This window comes from Octodon degus, unplaced genomic scaffold (assembly GCF_000260255.1).
Source record: "Octodon degus isolate 3935 unplaced genomic scaffold, OctDeg1.0 scaffold00023, whole genome shotgun sequence".
In the NCBI taxonomy this organism is placed as follows: domain Eukaryota; kingdom Metazoa; phylum Chordata; class Mammalia; order Rodentia; family Octodontidae; genus Octodon; species Octodon degus.
The window spans coordinates 3805441-3811440 of NW_004524599.1; positions in this window are offsets into that span (position 1 = coordinate 3805441).

Here is a 6000-nt window from a genome sequence, read left to right on the forward strand (position 1 = left end):
ACTCTGTAGTAAGAATTCAGTCAGTGAACAGATCTCAGAGGGAAGGGGTTTATAATGACAAGTGAAATGACAGTGTTGAGTCTGGGAGTGTGGATCAGTGATGGAGTGCTTGCCTAGCATGCCCTAAGTTGAGATGCAGCACCATATCACACACACACACGCACATGCACACTCACACACACAGGCACACGCACACGCACGCGCGCGCGCACACACACAGACACACACAGCGCTGTCTTCAAGCCCAATATCATTGGTTGAGAGTGGGTACTGCAGCAGCATGGTACAGCTGAGATGTTGAGTTATGTGTTTCTTGGTTTTTTTTTTAACCTCTGAATTAACATTTGTAGCTTGAACTACTCCCAAATAGTTCTAGGATGACAACAGTATGAAGCACATTGTAATTTACTGAAGCATATAGTTCTAAGATAATTCCACATGCATGCATTAATCAGACAAATGGTAAGATGGTACAAGTAAAAATGGAAGCATGGACTTGAGCCATACTTGCCACCACACTTGCCACCGCGGTACCTGGGCATCCAGGCCCCAAGGAGCCAGGTCGATGATAGTTCTTGAAAATCAATCACTCAGGTTTCATCAACTTCTCAATTCGACTTTTCTCTCTCCTGCTCTTGTCTGTCCTGTAACTCTTCTGTGTTGTGATGGAAACTCAATTTCTTCATGAAAAATGGTCTAGGAGGTTCTTAGAGAAACAATGGATTCGATGTCTGGGGCAGGAAATGTACAAGATGACTGAGAGTGTCTTATAGCTCTAGCAAGTCAGGGAATGCTTTAAAAAAAACTCCCAAACCCCCAATTCTGGGGGCATTTCTGAGAGACACAGGGACCAGTCAGAAGAGCTCTGTTATGGCTTGTATTTAGATGTCCTCCCAAAGCCACAGGGGACTCATAGGTAGGAATTTTTCTGTGGTGGCAGGACCTGAAGTGTGTCACACTGGAGTTGATTCATGGTGCAAAGATACTAGGATTAAGAGTGTGAGCACTACCTGCCCTGAGTAGCCTGGATAAAAGAAAAAGGGCAGAAAGATGCTGCTAAGGCCCATTGCATGCTTTGCTGTCTCCTGCCCACGTTGAACTGTTTCTCCTCTGTGATGCTGGCCTGCCATCCACCCTGCCTTGACACTACTGATGAGGGACTGAAATGTCTACAAACTGTGAGCAAAATAAACCTTTCCTTCCTCCACTTGGGGATGTTAGGTATTTTGTCTCAGCAACAAAAGAAGGAACTAACACAAGCTTCCAATGGCAAGGTGGCCACAATGTGACCTAGGGCTTACATGGTTCACATTGTATGAAACAGTAGTACTGGATTATAATCCAAAGTATAAACTAATTATTCGTGAGTTCATGCCTATGTAGGTGTCTGATGAAATTAATAAATTCAAACAAGGAACAAATCTGTGTGGAAATCTGCTGAATAATTTATATAGGTCTTTGAGTCTTCAAAGAATGGGAGCTAGATAGCTTCTCCCTCCTTAAGTATAGGCTGCTCACAGTCACTGCTTTCTGAAGCGTACAGCATAGAAGAGAGGCAGAAAGAGTGACTTCATGGTGTACTTTTGAAACAAAACCTGTCAAGTGGGACCTCAGGTAGGTGATTGAGGTCAGCTTCAACAGCATTGAGTCCCATTGACAGAGTGCCCTGGATCTGATCTGACAAAAATTGTACTTTACTTGTGATCTTCTTCTCCTAAGCTCCTAGGCCCAGTCTAATTATGGAGAAATCAGTAGACAAATCCCCCAAGAAGAATAGCCTCATGTGCCTGACAGGTCCTCCTCAAATACACCAAGGTCAGTGAAGCCGAGGAAAGTCTGACGTACTGTCACAGCAATAGTGACCGAAAGTGACATATGGTGAAATGTAACCTAGCTTCCTGTGTAGGATCCTGGAAGAGAAAAAGGAAATTTGATAAAAACTAGATCTGGATAAAAGCATGAACTTCAGTTAATAATGATGGAAAAAACATATAAATCAGGGGAATAAGCCCTGGCAAGTGCAAGGTCCCCAGTTTGATTCCTGGTTTAAAAAAAAAAATGGAAGAAATCTGAATGAAGTATGGGCTTCAGTTCATGATCATGTGTCAGTATTGGTTCTTTTAATTATGACAAATGTTTCACACTAGTGGAAGATGCTAATAGAAGGGGAAATGGAGTATGGGAAATAGAGGGTGGGTGGAACTCTTTCTCCTGTTTCCTCAATTTCTCTCTCTTTTTTTTAATGAATTTAGGACAGGGTCTATAGGGTGTACAGGATTTCACTATGCAGCTCGGACTCATAGTGATTCTTCTGTTTTCAGCCTCCCAAGCGCTGGGATTACAGGCACGTGCCACCATGCCCAGTCTCAGTCACTGCCTCAGAGTGCCCCCGAGGGCGGGGCCAGCATGGCATGCTGGGAATCAACTCCGGTTGCTGTGCTCTGCCTAAGAAGGCCCTTTAGTTCACTGAGTTATTTTGGCCGGCCCACAATTTTTCTATACATAGAAATCTTCTAAGAGATAAAGTATATTTGGAAGAAGAAAGAAGAAGAAGAAGAAGAAGAAGGAGAAGGAGAAGGAGAAGGAGAAGGAGGAGAAGGAGAAGGAGAAGAAGGAGAAGGAGAAGGAGGAGGAGAAGGAGGAGGAGAAGGAGGAGGAGGAGGAGGAGAAGGAGGAGGAGAAGGAGGAGGAGAAGGAGGAGGAGAAGGAGGAGGAGAAGGAGGAGAAGGAAGAGGAGAAGGAGGAGAAGAAGGAGAAGAAGAAGTTACATTTGATGGAGCAAAGAGATCTAATGAATGTAGTTCTTAGGCAGATAGAAGTTTCATGGAAGGGACTAAATGAGGGAATGCATAAAGATCTGGGGATGTATCTTTTCTGAATGCCAAAGGCATTCAAAAAGTTGCCTGCTCAGCAACTTTGATTGTGGCGAGTTAGTATTTCCTAGTTAGCATCTCACTAACTTTCATCATGGGTAGATACTTTTTTTGCGGCTGGTCTTGTTTACACATGCCATTCCTCTAATTTGTTGTGTTGAAGGGAGGAGAATCCTTCCCTCTCCCTCCTATGCTCTGCAGTGGAGAACCCGAAACGTTAAACTGGCAAAAGATCAATTAGCAGGAGAAGTGATAGATTTTCATTCATTTACTTACATGAGAATTCACAGAAAAATGTGACTCAAAGAGGTTGTTAGAACTTAGGGCTTTATAACATCTTAATAGGGGAATGGGAGGGGGAGAAAGGGCACTTATGGGAAAACAAATGGCTTTTAGGAAAGATAAGTAGGCCCTTAGGGGAATAGATGGGAGGTAGATGGTCCTGAGACAGTGTCTGTTGCCTTGATTTCTTATCCCGTACTGTACTGGACTTCTGTCTGGTAACAGGAATCAATCTCTGCTGATTGTGAAACTCCCAGGGAGGAGTTTTATGGCAGTTGAATTCTTTTGGGAAGATCTGCTTTTAGGCAGATAAGGAGCATTTAGGCTGTCCTTTATTCTGACTTCTATCAGCAGATACCGTTCCTCAGACAACCTGTGTTTACTGTGATTAGGGAGATCCCACTTTGGGTTTCAGTCCTGCTTCCAAAAAGAATGGCAAGGTGGAAGGAAATGAATCGAGAACTGAACCTTTAGTTTAAGTGACATCTTTTCAGGGTGAGAGCTTGAGTAGAATGGGGGAGCACCACAACACAGGGATCCAGGATCAGTGGAAATAGTGGGGTGAGGATTTTTTTTTGAGATCAGTTAGCTTTCTCTGCTGCAGAAGGCAGGTGCTAGGCTAGGAGGAGTGGAGAACTTTTAGGCCTTACCCTATCTGTTTTTCACTGAAGAGTCAACATACTCTTTAGGAAGTCCCTGTAATGAGCAGATGAGACAGTTGCCCCTGACTTCTGCAGGAATAGTAAAACCATACCAATGAAGAATATGGAGTAGGGAAGTCACATTGATGTAGCATGTTAGATGGGGCTCATGGAGTGGGACATAGCAGTGTCCAAAGCTGTGTGTAGATTTAGATGGTTTTATTGTTTAGATTTCACAGGAACACTAAAAGATGAGCAAAGATGGGATTCATGCTTGCTCTACTTCTACATCCCCTTTAACCTGGTTGCCCTTGTGTGTCCCGAGTTCTGATGGCATCATTCTTTTCAATGGCAGGTTCATTGCAAAACTCTCAGTTTGGGGCAGCATTGACAAAGGGACAGGTGGAGGCCTTTACTTCCACCATTGTATCTTTATTTTGAAGCAAAACAAATAACTTTCCCTTGGTAATCATGGACTCTTGCAAGAGAAGAAAGTTCAGTGTTGTCAAATCTCCCAAGTTAGCTTCTGCTTGACCTTGGCCGGGTCGGTTTCCCCATCATGTGGGCTGTTGAAGCTGGCAGATCCCCTCTATACATCTGGGAACCCAGGAACAGGGCACGAGAGGACTCTGAGACACAAGTACTGGTGGTCACTTGGCCAATAGCGTCGTAGCTAAGTGCCAGGCTGAGAAAGTGACTGATGGGTGTCACTTTGAAGATAAACTCCTTCCCAAGGATGCACCTCCCAAGAGGTTGAAATCAGCTAGCTTTCTCTGCTGCAGAAGGCAGGTGCTGGGTAATAGTTTAAATGTATTTTTCTTTAATATACATGAGTGTGCTTTTCGTGGGGCTGCTCTGGTCACCCTGTGTGTGTTTTAGCCAGTCTGGATATCATCTCTACCCCAATCCTGCCCACGTAGCCAATGATGTGTACCTGGAGTTTCCCAAAAAGTTCGGAATGGGTCTTTTAAGCTATCCTCTAGGTCCTGTTGCTTTTCTTAACTGCCCTTGGTGCCCAAGCCCTCCCCATTGTTGCTTCCCAACCCTCATCCCTGTTCTCTTTCCTCTTAACCTCCTACCCTTAAACCTTCCTCTTGCCCCTATTTTTTCAAACGAAGGGACACAATATTGCTCTCCAAAGCAGGATTTGCATGGCCTGTAGGAGCAGCTGACAAAGAGAACAAGTAATTTCTTAGCCTTTCAGATCCACGGCTTTGTGAGTGGCCGGTGCACCTGCCGCGCTGAGGGGTGGGGCTCTTCTCCTGCAATCTGAAAAGAGGGGGAGCTCTGAGCCCCTCCCTGCCCCTTTCTTTCAAGTATGTGCTAATGATTTTAAGACTGAGTTGTGGTGTAGGGGAGAGGCGAGCTCTCTGGATGGATTTTTTTAGCCTTTCCTGATGTGGCGGGAGGGACAGAACCTACCTTGTTGGCTTCATTGGAGGCCTTACTGGCTGGCTTCTGTGAAGCAGGATGGAAGTTGGCTTCTGAAATGGGGCTTTCCTGTCCCAGCTCTCCATGGACTACTTTGGTTGATTTGTTTCCTGGTTCTCTAAGCTTCTTTGTTTGCCCCTGGCTGCTAAAGAGCCTGGAAGCTTTGGTGTAAAGAAGTTTCTCCCAGCCAAACGAAGTTGGTGAAAGGAGAATAAAAGGTGTCCACTTCTAGGGTGGATAGGTGAGAGGACATGCGTGTAGCCTCTTCTTTTTGTCTTTTCTTTTTAAAGGTCTGTTAATCTCATGCTGGCAAAAGTGTTGGCCTGAGCGGCTGGATCTCTGTGTTGTCCTGGACAAGAGGCAAGCAGTCTGGGCTGCCTGGTCATGCATGAGGCGGTGGAAGAAGAGGTCCAGTGCTTGGCCCACTGAAGTTTGAGGGACCCACAGCCCTTCTGCTCCTTTGTGCTCCCTGCCTGAGGTCAGGTGAGGTTGTTGTCCCAGAGGCCTCTGGAACCCTGAAGTTACTGTGAAGGGCGGGCCTTGCAGCACCCCCTTTGAGGATCCTGAGGAGGCTTTTGAGAAAGGCCCAGGTGGGCAGCCCTGGCTTTTCTTGTGCCCACTACCCTGTGTTGCTATTTCCTGTGGGGTGACCCAGGACCTGCCACCTCCAAAATGTGCATTTTTAGCATAAGAATTATTTTGAGCTGAAGGCATTCAAGTTACTGAAATCCCTTATTGGTCTAAAAGCAGAGCATCTCAAAAGAACTCAATTA